Here is a 16,156-nt window from a genome sequence, read left to right on the forward strand (position 1 = left end):
CCCTTTTTTCTTATCTTATTTAACTTCCCAGGATCAGTCAACAAATTATTCTTAAAAAGAATAATCTTCTTCTTTGACTTTCATTATTTCATGTTCTCTTGGTTTTTTACTTCTGTCCTATGTACTCATTTTTAGTCATCTGCAAATGAAGTCCTCCTATGTCTAACAATTAAATGTATTTTCTATAACAGACATATGTGAAAAAAAACTTTTTGTAATGACAATAGTAAATAAAAAGTTATTCAGAATGGCCACACCTCAGAAGTACCTAATTTAGACTTCCACTTTTGGCTATTAGGAGTTAACTTGTATTAGACCAATAGTCCCACAATGGACAACAGTGAATCCTTTTTAAATAAAAAAAATAAAGACTGTTCATAATCATTAGGGAACAGCTGCAGATGGCATTCAGAACCTGAGAGACCAGCATCGCAGAAAGAAGGAAAATGCATTGAGCTTAGCCTAACATTTGGTGTCACTATTCCCCTTGAAGTGTTTTTGTTTTTAAGTTGTAGCTAAGAATGAGAAGTCAAGCAGAAAGCAGTAACTAAAAAGTTGAGAAACCTAGCAGAATTTTCAGCGCTTATGGTATAAGGAAGACAAAGGACCTACCAAGGATGAATCCTCTGGAAGTTACCTTAGATACTCACTTGGGATTCCTGAATGGTTACATCCTATAAATACACTGGATAAACAGAAAATCCTACAAAGGATAAACAGAAAACAGATTATCCCTCACAAAGATTGAAATTTAGTTTTTCAACAGCTCAGTCCACACTGGATTAAGGTGGTCCACTGCCATATCAGGCTGACAGCCAGAAACAAATGTAAATCTCTGAAGAAAGAGGACAGCATCTAGCGCTTTACTGTGCATACACATCATCTGGCATTAAAAGCAAAATAAAACAAAACTCCTGGAAGATGGGATAGTGTATTAAATAACTGAAAACAAGAGAGAAATAGGCAATAAAAATAGACCCACAGGCGATACATATTTTGGAATTACTAGACTTAGACTTTAAAATAACGTTAATATATTTTGTAAATATATCACAATACATACTTTCAGTAGATAGCTGAAACCCATAAGTGAGCAAAACGGATACCCTAGAATGCACAAATAGGATAACTGAAATTAAGAAAATAATGCACTGATTGACAGCAGATTAAAGACAGCTGAGGAGATCATTAGTGAACTGGGAGAAAAGTCAATATAAGATATCTGGACTAAAGCACGGAGAGAGCAAATAAGATGACAAATTCAGAAAAGAGCCTAAAAGATACATGGAAATGATTTAAAAATAAAAAACTAAAATACTTGTACTAAAGTCTCCAGGTAGAGGAGAGAATGATAAAGAGCCAATATTTGAAAGAGATAATGGCTAAGGATTTAACAAATTGGAAATTGGAGTCTTCACTGATAGATTTGAGAATTGTTATAAACACAAGCAAGAAAATGCAAAGGAAATGGCATCGAGGTGTATCAGACAAAGAGAACATTGTAAACTGTCAAAAAGAAATGGAGTCATTACTTTAAAATAGAAAAATAAGAGCTTCAAGATAAGCAAGCCAAAACTGAAGCAGAGTTTTAAAATGCTGCAAGGAACCCACTGCTAAACAATGAAATTATTTTTCAAAAATGAAGGTGAATTTAAGATTTTTGAACAAACAAAAACAGGAAATTCTTTCCTCATAGATTCACACAAAACTATTAAAGTAAATTCTGTAAGCCAAGGAAAATGCTGCATAAAAAATGTTGAAAAAATTTCTCATTACTACGAACTGTGTCATTACATGGATGAACCATAATTTGTTTGACCATTGCTATGAACTCCATTTTTATGTGTTCCCTTCCCCTACCCAGTTCACATGTTGAAGCCCTACCCTGCAATATGATGGTGTTTGGAGGTAGAGCCTTTGCGAAGTAATTAAGTTTGGATGAGGTCATGGAGGTGGAGGTAGAGCCACCATGGTGGGACTGGTGTCCTTACAAGGGGATGAAGAAACCCAAACTCTTACTCTCTCTTCCATACATGAGTAAATCTGGAAGAAGGCCCTCACCAAAACCTGACCACAGGGACACCCTGATCTGACTCCCTGGCCTCCAGAACAGTGAAAAACAAAAGTTTGTTATGTAAGCCATCTAGTCTATGGTATTCCACTTAGAGCAGCCTCAATTGACTAAGGAACCATTGATGGACATTTATATAATCCAGCCTTTTGCTGTTAAAAACAAAAATTCAAAAAACCTGTACACATGTCATTTGGCAATTTTGCCAGTTTATCTGTAAGATACTGCTTAAAGTTGAACTACTAGGTAAAAGAGTGTGTATATTTCTAATTTGGTAGACATTACAAAGTTGATCTCCAAAAAGTTTATGCAATTTATACTCCTATTGGTCATGTCTGAGGATGCATTTTCTCCTATCTGCTCTCCAACAGTGTTTTCAAATATCTTTTCATTTCTTAAAATAATAGGTTAAGAAGTGATTATCATCACTTTCATCTAGTATATCTTTATAAGATACAGCGACTTTTAAAAAGTATTTAAATGCTTAATGTTTTTCAGTTTCTGAGAACTGTCTTCTGCCCATATTTCTTTTTTTTTTTTTTTTTTTTTTTTTGACAGAGAGATCACAAGCAGGCAGAGAGAGAGGAGGAAGCAGGCTCCCCGAGAGAGCAGAGAGCCCGATGCGGGGCTCGATCCCAGAACTCCGAGATCATGACCTGAGCCAAAGGCAGCGGCCTAACCCACTGAGCCACCCAGGCGCCCTGCCCATATTTCTTTATTGCTGCTCTTTTTCTTATCGATTTGAAGTGTCTCTACAAAGATGAAAGAAATTAGCCATTTGTCAAATGTGTTGCACTTTTTCTTACTTTTTGTCTTAAGACTTTATATGTTCTTATGCAGATATTTTGATTTTTATTTGGTCAAATTAATCATTCTTACCCTATGGTGTCTGGGGTTTATGCCTTATAAAGCATTCCTAATTCTAAGATTATTGTGGAAAAATACTCCCATATTTCATTTTAGATCTTTTATGACTTTACTAAATCACTGCTATTTCAAACCTAATTTTATAAAAGGAATGTGGTAGTGCTTATTTTAATCCATCCATCTTTTTTCCACCTTTATTGCATATATTTTTATATAAGCAGAGTTTTAATTGCTGTGACATTATAATGTCGGGTAGGATTAGTCTTTCTTTATTTCCTTTTTCAAAGTTGCCGGCTGTTCTCAGTAACTGGTTTCTTCTCTATAAACTTTAGGATTAGCTTGCCTGATTTCAAAATTCAAAGAACTGCTATATTTACAATATTGTCTCCTCATATCCAAGAATATAATAAATCTTGGCATTTATTCAGATCTTTTTTAATGTCCCTTAGTAGCATTTAAAATTTTTTGTTATATAAATATACTACCCTTCTCATTAATTTTTTTCTGTATTGTCTCACATGGGATGTTCCTCTTAAATTTAACTTTTATTTCCATTATATTTTCTAACAGGTTGCTGTTTATATACAGAAATGTAATACATTTTTATATATTTAGCATACTTACTGGTTTCTTTGTGTCTAATAACTTGGCAGATTATTCTTTTGTTCTTTTTAGCATAGAATAATATACCTGCATTAATGAAAATACTGCATTCTCCCTCTAAATGTTATGTTTCATACTCTTTCTCTTGCTATTTACCTTGGCTAGATCTGCCAAGATAATTAATGATAGTAGCATTTTTGGTTTTAATATGAATGCTTCTGTTGTGGAAACATTCAGTCTGATTTTAGCTTTTGGACTGATGTATATACAAACACACACACATCCATGTTAGTGTTTTACATTTTATATATATATATATATATATATATATATATATACACACACACACACACACACACATTATATAATGTATACACACATACACACAATATACATGGGGATATATATCTCCATGTATATTTATTCATCATAATAAGTAGATATCTCTGTGTTCCTATTTAATGGGAATCTCTTAAATGGATGTTTTAAATCTTATTTAATACTTTTAGTCTATGAAGATCATAACTTTCCTCCCCTGGACATACTAAATGGTGGATCCTAATAGATTGCTTTATATTAAATCATCTTTCCACTCCCAGCAAGAGCATATTTAATCACGGCAAATACATACTTTCAATTCTACTTGCTAATATTTTATTTAGAATTTTTCTTGCATTGCTACCCCATGGTACTATCAGTCCACACACTTACTGTGTCAAACAAACAAACAAGCTTGTTTGGACGATAACAAAAGGAAGCATTTTCCCTCCTAATTTGCTGTGAATGGAGCAATACCACTCAGATCAATTTGATATAACTGTTTTCACGTGAGGAAATCTGGTCATCAACCTACTTTTAAAAAGAGGAGGGTAGACAGGGAAGGCCATCTTGCCTCACATAATTTCACCTCCAGTCTCCATTCCACTAGCTTATTTTTGATGGAAATGGTGCCTCCTTGCATTTTTTCAATTATGTTAGTCTCTCTCACCTCCCTTGATATCAGTTATTTATTTTTGTCATGTGTCTATGATCTTACTTTCTTTTTTTTTTTTAAGATTTATTTATTTATTTGACAGAGAGAGAAATCACAAGTAGGCAGAAGTAGGCAGAGAGGCAGACAGAGAGGGAGAAGCAGGCTCCCTGCTGGGCAGAGAGCCCGATGTGGGGCTCGATCCCAGGATCCTGGGATCATGACCTGAGCCGAAGGCAGAGGCTTAACCCACTGAGCCACCCAGGCGCCCCTGATCTTACTTTCTTAAGTGCAGACCTAGCTCTGTTAACCCCTTCTCATTCCCTTGTATTATTTCTCTTTCAGCCATATGCCTTTGCACTCCTGCTTTGACTTTCAACTGCTCCTTGATTACACAGTACATTGTGAAGATGCCTGTTTGAGTTTCAGAAGATATGAAGTATAATTATAACATCTTCTTCTGTTTCCAGTGTTTCACTTTTCTCTTCACTGATTCTTTTCCCTTGGCAGCAAAATGTTTTTCAAAGGTTCCATATTGTTATTCTTGTTTCTATTTCTTTATTACTTCATTTTCAAGTAGAAGAGATCTATTCAGGTTTTACATTTGTTGTCATATAAGGTAGATGCAATTTTCTTATAGCCCCTTACATTCCACTTGTTCAGTGACATACTTCACCTTCTTAGATCTAGACCCAGAAACTAGGCTGATTTTCATATACAGTCAGTATTTAGCTGAACTTCTAATGTCAAAAAAGTAGGGGACAGGGATTATTTGAATAGCAGACTTTGAGACCCGTAAAACTTTCCATTGGAATGTCCTTAAAGACACACACACACACACACACACACACACACACAGAGACACAGACACACACACACACAGACACACACACATCCCTATCTTGCATGTGTGTTTGAAAAGAAAGAATAAAAATAGACCTTCCGTGAAAAATTTCTAGTAGCATCATTTTCATTGGGGACCTTTTTTTGTAAGAATAAACTAGCAGTCCATATGCTCTTCATTATGACCCAGAAAAGAATTATTGGTCAAAAGGAGACACATAAAACTTTGAATCATCTCTGGAGATAGCATCTAACATTTGGTTGCCCAAATCATTCTATCAGGACATGAGGTGAAACTTCATGCATAAACATCAGTGTGCTTTGCTTGCCTTTATTCCTTTGCCACACCAACATCTGGTCTCTTCCCTTGCCTTTCTTTCCTTACCACACCAGCATCTACTCTCTTTCTACAACTATCAGGAGATTATAATTTCCAGGAAGCAAATGCTGGAAATAGTGGATAATGGGTTGTGTATTGTGTTCTAGAAAATGTAGTCATATTAGGAAAAGTGCTATTGATGGTACAGCAAGAGAGAGAATCCCTGTATCCTCAAGAGATGAGTGGTTAATGTATACACACACACAAACATACACAAACCGAAGTTTAGAACTAGGCTTTCATTTATTAATATGTCCTTACAAAAGTGAGTATTTTTTTTTCCTATTTGAGTACATATTGTGCCAATGTTAGGAACATCCAGAGTTGAATAGAAAGAGCACATTATACTTCATTAAATTATAATTCAGAAAAAGAAGTTGTTAGCTTAGTCTATGAAATCTACAAATAATAAACTTATCACATCTCTTAATTTTGTGTGAAAAGCTAGACTACTTCATTCGATCTCCAACTTCACATTTTCTTCCAATTAGATGGAGATGATAATATTGAGCTAGATCACTGGCAAGTGAGGAGCCAAAATTTAGAAATAATTGCAAAGCACCTCAAATATATAACTTTATATAAATGCCATGAGAAGCTGAAAACAATGAATAATCCATAAAGACTATTGGGTTTATACTTCCATTAAAGACTATGTTCCCTCAAGCCTTGAATATTCCATGAACAATTCAATTAATCTTTAATACACAGCAGACACAATAAAAGTCACTGACACATCGTATACAAAGCACTTCATAAAATAAAATTTTAAAAAATTACCCAATTATATCTTAGCTCAATTTTTCATTTTCAAAAATCAGATTTTGGCCTACCTTTTCATTTTCAAAAAGTGGTAAGTGCAAAAAATGGATTATTTTTCCATATGTTGTAATCTAGTTTTAGTTTTATGTATTTTTAAGGCTTAGTGACAGATGAACTCACTCTAATCTAATATACATCATACTTTTCTGTCTTTTATATTGTCATCCAAAAGTACAACAGGTAAGTATAAACTTTTATTTTATAAATTGCACGGGTCATGTCAACAATTTCAGTCACTCTCCTTTCACCTCTTCCTCTTTACTCCAAGTTCTTAATGATCTTCAATCGTAACTTATGGGTGCGTTTACTCATTGTCAGGGTTCTTTTAGCATATGGAAAGAAAAATTCTGTGGTCTGATTTTATGATGAATCTATATTATAAATATTATTATCCATTTAATTACATATGGCTACATATTGGGGCAGTGATGCCTAGAGAATCACGAGTCAGTGTGCTTTGATTTAAATGATAAATGATGGCATAAAATAAAGAAACACACACACAAATTAAATTCTACAGAGATGTATTTTATTGCTTTCTATAGAAAAAATAAGTAAAGGTACTGAGGACATTTTAATCAACATTTCATGCTAAAAGGAAAATCTATATCACAACAATTTTTCTTAGATGGCTGAAAGATTGAAAATCGAAATATAAAACTTTTAAACCCTTATAGGATTGATTTAGAGTGATCTTCTGATAACATTTTGGAAAAGAAAAGCATAGTTAGATAAATACCATTGGTCAAAGAGAGTCTCTGAAGCAGGTTATATTTAAATCTCATCTACTGCTATAAACTTGAGTACTTTAAGTTCTCTTTGCTTCAGTCTCCTCATCTGTAAAATAAAGGCAATAACATTACCTACCTCACAGGTTGTTACGAGGATAGAATTTGTTCAACTATGTAAAGCAATGAGGACATTTGTAACACACCAACATGCAAGTTAACTGGGACCCAGGCTGAGGGGGGCAGTTTTCACTGACATGGTCTTATTATGGTCAAAAAAGGAAGTACACAGAAGGACAAGTGGAAACATTGGGATGCCTCTAAAGGCCTAGATACATCATATATTCCACTGGCCAAAACAAGTGCCGTGGCTAAGCACATCTTGAATATGTCAGAGAAATAGACGATTCCCATGTAATTGTTAGGGTAAAGAAAAATTATTTTGGAAATCAAACATACTATACTTGGTGAAACCACCATTTATAAGATTGGTTCTTTGGGGTTTGGTGTGGCTGTTTGAATAATAAATTCAAGATTTTTGCACATAGGCTTGGTTTGGGATAGTTTAAACGAAAGAATCATGAAATTGTTTGCCTTTGAGGAAGTGAAGCATACAAGATTTTAAGAAGTCTGACTTTGAACTACGTGTGCCCTTCAGTTTTCAAGAAAGGCAAATAAAAAAAAGTTATTTTGAAAGTATTTTTTGCTTACCATTTCTTTAATTATGCCATTAATCTGGGCCTGGAATGTATGAACAGTAGCAACCAAGTCACTATAATGCCATAAGCTTTTTAAAAGAATTTACAAAGTAATAATTTTAATATCATATTCATTTTGTGATACATATTCATCACATATATGTAACTGCTGGTGACGATTTGACCTATAACCTTGTTAACTTTTCTCTAATATATACATATAGAGCAAAATATACATAATTTTATACGAGAAATGTGTATACATTTTTATATATAAGAATGTTATATTTACATATAAATATATTTTGATGTATATATATAAAGTATTCATTTAACTTAATATGTCATATTTGTTTTTATAGGTCATTATGTGTAGACCTACTTAATTCTTTATAAGAACTGAATACTATTCCATAAAATAAATGTTCCATAAAATATGTGTGAACTTCCCCTCAGTGGAATTGCTTACATTTTTTGATATCATGCACAATGTTGCAATAAACACTCATGATTCTTTATATACTATTTCTATAGTTTTTGAAGGGAGAACTCCTCAGAATAGAATTACTAGATTAAATAAATAATTTAATAAATAATTTAATTAGATTGTTACAAGTTTGTTTTCACAGTATTCTACAAAACAATTTTTACAAATTTGCTCTCTTATTAATTGTGTTTCAGATTATATGCTAGCACTGCACATATTCAACTTTTAAAATGTTTTCCAATCTGATAAAAAAAATAGTATCTGGTTTATTTTGCATTCATAATGTTTTCAGATGAAATGATTGTGGCGTTTACTACCATTTTTCCCCCTTCTCTTTTATCCTTTACAAACTTAGACTGGAATTGTGAGAATTATCTTTTCAGAATCCCTTGCCAGAAGCATTCCAGTTAAAATTCTGCCAGTTAGAATTGTCTTGCAATACTAGGAGGGTGTAAGGTAAACAGAAGTTGCTCTTCCTCTGTCAATGGTAGGCAAATGAATAAGCTTAAATCAAAGTGAGGGGTGGAGTAGTAGGAGGACTCCAGGCTTGTCTCATTCCTTGAACACAGCTAGATAAGTATCAAATCATTCTGAATACCCAAGAAATCAATGCGAGGACTGACAGAATAAACTGCACCACTAGAGGGAGAAAAAGAGGTCACATCATGGAAGGTAGGAGGGCAGAGATGGGGATAAGGGAGAAACAGATCTCTGGTGTTGCAGAGACAAGGGAGCCCTTGACTCAGACAGAAGCCACAGAGAGAAAGGAATGCACAGGGGATTATACAAGGAAAACGTGAGGGATCTAATCAAAACAGAGATAAGTAATATGCCTGAACAGGTTTTAGAGCAATGATCGCAAAGATACAAACTGGGCTTGAGAAAAGCATAGTAGATACCAGGGAGTCCTTAACTGCAGAGATGAAAGAGCTAAAGACTAGTCAGACCAAAGTGAAAAATGAAATAACTGAGATTTAAAACCAATGGATATAAAGACCACAAGGATGGAAGGAGCAGAGGAATGAATAAGTGATATAGAAGATAAAATTATGGAAAATAATGAAGTGGAAAAGAAGAGGGAAAGAAAAATACTGGATCACAAATGTAGACTTAGTGAACTTGGTGACTCCATAAAGCATAATAACATTCATATCACAGGAGTTCCAGAAGAAGAGAGAGAAAAGGGGGCAGGAAATTAAGGCTGAAAACTTCCCTAATCTGGGGAAGGAAACAGACATCCAAATCTAGGAGTCACAGAGAGCTTCCAACAAAATCACACTGTGGTTAAATTTGCAAATTATAGAGATAAAGAAAAAAATCCTAAAAGCAGCAAGACAAAAGAAGTCCCTATCTTATAAGGAAAGACAAATAAATTTAGCAGCTGATCTCTCCACAGAAACTTGGCAGGCCAGAAAAGAGTGATATTCAATGTGCTGAATGGGAAAAATTTGCAGCCAAGAATACTCTTTCCAGCAAGGCTATCATTAAGAATAAAAGGAGAGACAAAGAGATTCTTAGACAAACAAAAACTAAAGGGTTTGGTGACCACTAAACCAGCCCTGCAAAAAATATTAAAGGGGACTTTTTGAGTGGGAAAGACCAAAAGGGAGAAAGACAAGAAAGGAACAGAGAAAATCTCCAGGAACAATGACAAAAACATGTAATAAAATAGCACTAAATTAATGTCTATCAATAATTACTCTGGATTTAAATTGCCTAAATGCTCCAATCAAAAGACAAAGGGTGTCAAAATGGGTTAAAAAAAACAAACAAACAAGATCCATCTATATACTGCCCACAAGGGACTCATTTTATTTTATTTTTTATTTTTTAAAGATTTTATTTATTTATTTGACAGGCAGAGATCACAAGCAGGGAGAGAGGCAGGCAGATAGAGAGAGAGGTAGAAGCAGGCTCCCTACTGAGCGGAGAGCCCCATGCAGGGCTTGATCCCAGGACTCTGGGATCATGACCTGAGCTGAAAGCAGAGGCTTTAACCCACTGAGCCACCCAGGTGCCCCAAGGGAACTCATTTTAGATCTAAAGACAACTCCAGGTTGAAAGCAAAGGGATGGAGAAATATTTACCATGCAAATGGATGTCAAAAGAAAACCAGAGTAGTAATACTTGTATCAGAAAAACTAGATTTTAAACCAAAAACTGTAACAAGAGATGAAGAAGGGTACTATATAATAACAAAGAAGTCTATCCAACAAGAAGATCTAACAATTGTAAATATTTATGGCCCCAACATGGGAACACCCATATATATATAAGACAATTAATAACAAATATAAAGGAACTCACAGATAATAATACAATAATAGTAGGGGACTTTAACACTCCACTTAAATCAATGTATGGGTCATTTAAGCAGAAAATCAACAAGGAAAACAAGGGCTTTGAAGGACACACTGGACCAGATGGACTTAATAGATATATTCATAATATTTCATCCTAGAGCTGCAGAATACACATTCTTTTCAAGTGCATATGGGACATTCTTTAGAACAGATCACACACTAGGTCACAAATCAGGCCTCTATGAGTACAAAAAGATTGAGTTCATAGCATGCATATATTCTGACCACACTATGAAACTTGAAGTCAACCACAAGAAAAAATCTGGGAAGACCAAAAATATCATGGAAGTTCACAAATATGCTACTAAACAATGAATGGGCCAAAAAAATTAAAGAAGAAATAAAAAATACATAGAAACAAATGAAAATGAAAACACAACAGTCCCAAACCATTGGAATGCAGCAAAAACAGTATATAGCCATACAGGGCTACCTCAGGAACAAAGAAAAATGTCACATATGCAACCTACCCCTACACCTAAAGGAGATAGAAAAAGAACAAATGAAGTCTAAAGCCAGCAGAAGGAGGGAAATAATAAAGGTTAGAGGAGAATAAATGAAATAGAAACCAAAACCAAAAAAACAAAAACAAAAACAAAAAACAAAAAACAAACAAAAAAAAACACAAAACACAAAACCAGTAAAACAAATTGATCAAACCAGGATCTGGCTCTTTAAAAATTAATAAAATTGATAACTCCCTAGCCAGGCTTATCAAAAGGAAAAGAGAATGCCCTCAAATAAATAAATCACAAATGAGAGAGGAGAAATCACAAGTTACACCACAGAAATACAAATAATTATAAGAGAATCTTATGAAAAATTATATGCCAACAAACTGGGCAATTTGGAAGAAATGGCTAAATTCTTTGAAACATATAAACTACCAAAAGTAAAGCAGGAAGAAATAGAAAACTTGAAAAAACTGATAATCAGCAAAGAAATTGAATCAGCAATAAAAAAAGACTCCCGGGACACCTGGGTGGCTCAGTTGGTTAAGCGGCTGCCTTCGGCTCAGGTCATGATCCCAGCATCCTGGGATCAAGTCCCACATTGGGCTCCTTGCTCAGCAGGGAGCCTGCTTCTCCCTCTGCCTCTGCCTGCCACTCTATCTGCCTGTGCTCACTCTTGCTCTCTCTCTCTCTGACAAAAAAAAAAAAAAAAAAAAAAAAAAAAAAAAAAAAAAAAAAAAAGACTCCCAACAAACAAAAGTCCAGCAACAAATGGCTTCCCAGGGGCATTCTATGAAACATTTAAAGAAGAGTTAGTACCCATTCTTCTCAAACTATTTCAAAAAATAGAAATAGAAGGAAAACTGTCAAACTCATTCTATGAGGCCAGCATTACCCTGATTCCAAAAACCAAAGTCCTCACTAAAGAGAACTACAGGCCAATATCCCTGATGAATATGGTTGCAAAAATTCTCAATAAAATTGTAACAAATTGAATCCAACAGTACATTAAAAGAATCATTCATCATGGTCAAGTGGAATTTATTCCTGGGTTACAAGGGTGGTTCAATATTCACAAATCAAGCAATGTGATACACCACATTAATAAAAGAAAGGGTAAAAATCATCTGATCCTCTCAATAGATGCAGGGAAAAAAAATTTGACAAAGTACAGCAGCCATTCTTGATAAAAACCCTCAACAGAGTAGGGATAAAAGGTACATCCTCAACATCACAAAGACTATATATGAGACCCTCAGCTAATATTCTCAATGGGGAAAAACTGAGAGCTTTTCCTCTGTGGTCAGGAACAAGACAGAGATGTCCACTCTCACCACTGTTATTTAACATAGTACTGGAAATCTTAGTCTCAGCAATCAGAAACCCCCAAAATAAATAAATAAATAAATAAATAAATAAATAAATAAATAAATGGCATCCAAGTTGACAAGGAAAAAGTCAAACTTTGATTATTTGCAGATGACATGGTAACCCGTATCAAAAACCTGAAATACTCCACCAAAAAATTGCTAGAATTGATAGACAAATTCAAGAAAGTTGCAGGATACAAAATCAACATATGAGGCAGCAGAAAGAGAAACCAAGGAATCTATCATTTACAATTGCACCAAAAATCATAAATACTTGGCAATAAGTCTAAACAAAGAGGTAAAAGATCTATACTCCAGAAACTATAGAACACTTATGAAAAAAATTGAAGATGACCCAGAGAAATGCAAAAACATTCCATGCTCATGGATTGGTAGAACAAATATTGTTAAAATGTCTATATTCCCCAAAGCAATCTACACATTTAATGTATCAAATACAAATGTATCAAAATACTGTCAGCAATTTTCATAGAGCTAGGACAAACAATCCTAAAATTTGCATGGAACCACAAAAGGCCCTGAATACCCAAAGCAATCATGAAAAAGAATAGTAAATCTGGAGGCATCACAATTCTAGACTTCAAACATATTACAAAGCTGTGATCAAGACAGTATGATACTGGCACAAAAACAGACACATAGGTCAATGAAACAGAGTAGAACACCAAGAAATGGACCCACAACTATATGGTCAACTTATCTTCAAAAAAGTAGGAAAGACTATACAATGGGAGAAAGATAGTCTCTTCAACAAATGGTGTTGGGAAAACTGGACAGCAACATGCATAAGAATGAAACTGTACCATTTCCTTACAGCATACACAAAAATAAATTCAGAATGGATGGAAGGCCTAAATGTGAGACAGGAAACCATCAAAATCTCAGAGGAGAACACAAGCAGTAACCTCTTTGACACCAACCATAGCAACTTCTTACCAGATACATCTCCTGAGACAAGGGAAATGAAAGGAAAAATAAACTATTGGACTTCATCAAGATAAAAAGCTTCTGCACAGTGAAGGAAACAACCAATAAAATTAAAAGGCAACCTACGGAATGGGAGAAGAAATTTGCAAATGACATATCTATGAAGGGTTAGTATCTAAAATATATAAAGAGAGGCGCGTGGGTGGCTCAGTGGGTTAAAGCCTCTGCCTTCGGCTAGGGTCATGATCCCAGGGTCCTGGGATCGAGCCCCGCATCGGGCTCTCTGCTCGGCAGGGAGCCTGCTTCCTCCTCTCTCTCTGCCTGCCTCTCTGCTGCTTGTGATCTCTGTCTGTCAAATAAATGAATAAAATCTTTTAAAAAAATTAAAACAAATTTAAAATATATAAAGAACTTATGGAACTTAATACCCTAAGAACAAGTAATTTAGTTAAAAAATGGGCAGAAGACATGAATAGACATTTTTCCAAAGACAACATATAGATGGCTAACAGACATGAAAGGATGCTCAGCATCATTCATTCTCAGGGAAATATAAATAAAAACTACAATGGGATAACACCTCACACCTGTCAATATGGCTAAATTAACAACACAGGAAACAATGGGTGTTGGCAAGGATGTGGAGAAAAGGGAACCCTCTTATACTGCTGGTGAGAATACAGACTGGTGCAGCCACTCTGGAAAACGGTACGGAGGTTTCTCAAAAAAGTTAAAAATAGAGCTACCCTGTGACCCAGCAATTGCACTATTAGGTATTTACCCAAAGGATCCAAAAATATTGATTCAAAGGGATACATGCACCCTGATGTTTATTGCAGCATACCAACAATAGCCAAATTATAGGAAGAACCCAACTGTCCATCCACTGATAAATGGAAAAGAAGATGTGGTATATATAGATACAATGGAATATTACTCAGCCATAAAAATAGGTTGAAATCTTGCCATTTCCAATGATATGGATGAAGCTAGAGTATTATGCTAAGTGAAATAAGTCAGTCAGAGAAAGACAAGTACCATATCATTTCACTCATATGTGGAACTTAAGAAATGTAACAGATGAACATAGAGGGGAAGAAAAGAGAGGCAAACCATAAAACAGACTCTTAACTACAGAGAACAAACTGAAGGTTGCTGGAGGGGAGATGGGCAGGGGGATGGGTTAAATGGGTGATGGATTAAGGAGGGCACTTGTTTTGATGAGCACTGGGTGCTGTATGTAAATAATGAATCAATTCTATACCAGAAACTAATATTATATTGTATGTTAGTTAACTGGAATTTAGATAAAAAATTGAAATATAAATAATTTTTTAAAAACCGCACCCCCAAAACACACACACACACACACACACACACACACACACACACACACCCCAAAGTGAGGCTTTGCAGCAACCTCTGCAAATCTCTCACCTCTGCCTGTGGCAGCTGTGACTATCGGAGATTACCACAGTGCCTGGCTTTGGCAACAGAAACAACTTTCTGGTTCCCTGAAGCCTAGTGGTGAACCTTAGAGCCTTAGTGGCCTTTTCTGACTTGTTCTCAGCTATTTCAATGAGTGTGTGAACACTTGATTTCCTGGAATAAACTCCTTCCTGTTAGAAATGCTTGTAGTGATTTCTGTTTTCACTACCTCATAGATTATTTTCATATGGTGATTGGCCATTTATATTTTAGTGTTCATCAAATGCCTATTCATAATCATTGCCCACTTTTATCTATTGCTCTTTAAAATTAATTTTAGGAATATTAATTCTTCATCTCTTTTGTGTTACTCCTTTTTCCTGTGTTTTTTTTTTTAACTTTAGTGATGTTCTTTTATCATACAGAAATTTTCATTTTTATATACTCAAATCAAGCACCGTTTCTCTTTATGACTCCCAGTTTCCTCTAATGCTTGGGAAGGCCTTCCTTACGTCAAGTTATAAATATATTTGGCCATATTATTTTTCATTCTTTGTTAATTTATTCTTTATGTTTTATTTTTACTAAATTTGGAATTTATTTTTAAGTGTAGTATAAAAATTAGGTTATATGTTCATTTTCTTCTGAATTAAGAGCCACTTCCTAAAATATTAATTAAATAACATTTTCTTTTCCCCTTTCACATGTAAACTTTTAAAACATATTCTTAAATCCATTATCAGGACTTCCATTATCGTTCACCGATATTTCTGTTTTTTTTTTTTCACTACTATATTTTTTCATCACCATTGCTTTTTAATAAGATACACCAAAATGGTGTATTACAAGGGCAAAATACACCTCAACAAAGTTATTTCAAAAAAGAATATGGTTTATTGAAGGCATGAAGAGACCTCAGTTTGTCCTTTTCTACTTGGATAGCTCTAATTATTGGCAAAGAGAGGCCATCTGTTTTCATTTATAGGGAAATGGAACTGTTTTCCCAGAACCATAGAAACCTGCTATGTAAGTCAACTTCAGGACAAATAACAACATAGGTGGGTAACTGTTCTTCTTTGTGTGTGGGGTTTATAACATGTGTAGAAGTAAGTGTTGGACAACAAAGG

The sequence above is a fragment of the Lutra lutra genome, chromosome 4 (genome assembly GCF_902655055.1).
Source record: "Lutra lutra chromosome 4, mLutLut1.2, whole genome shotgun sequence".
Classification (NCBI taxonomy): Eukaryota; Metazoa; Chordata; class Mammalia; order Carnivora; family Mustelidae; genus Lutra; species Lutra lutra.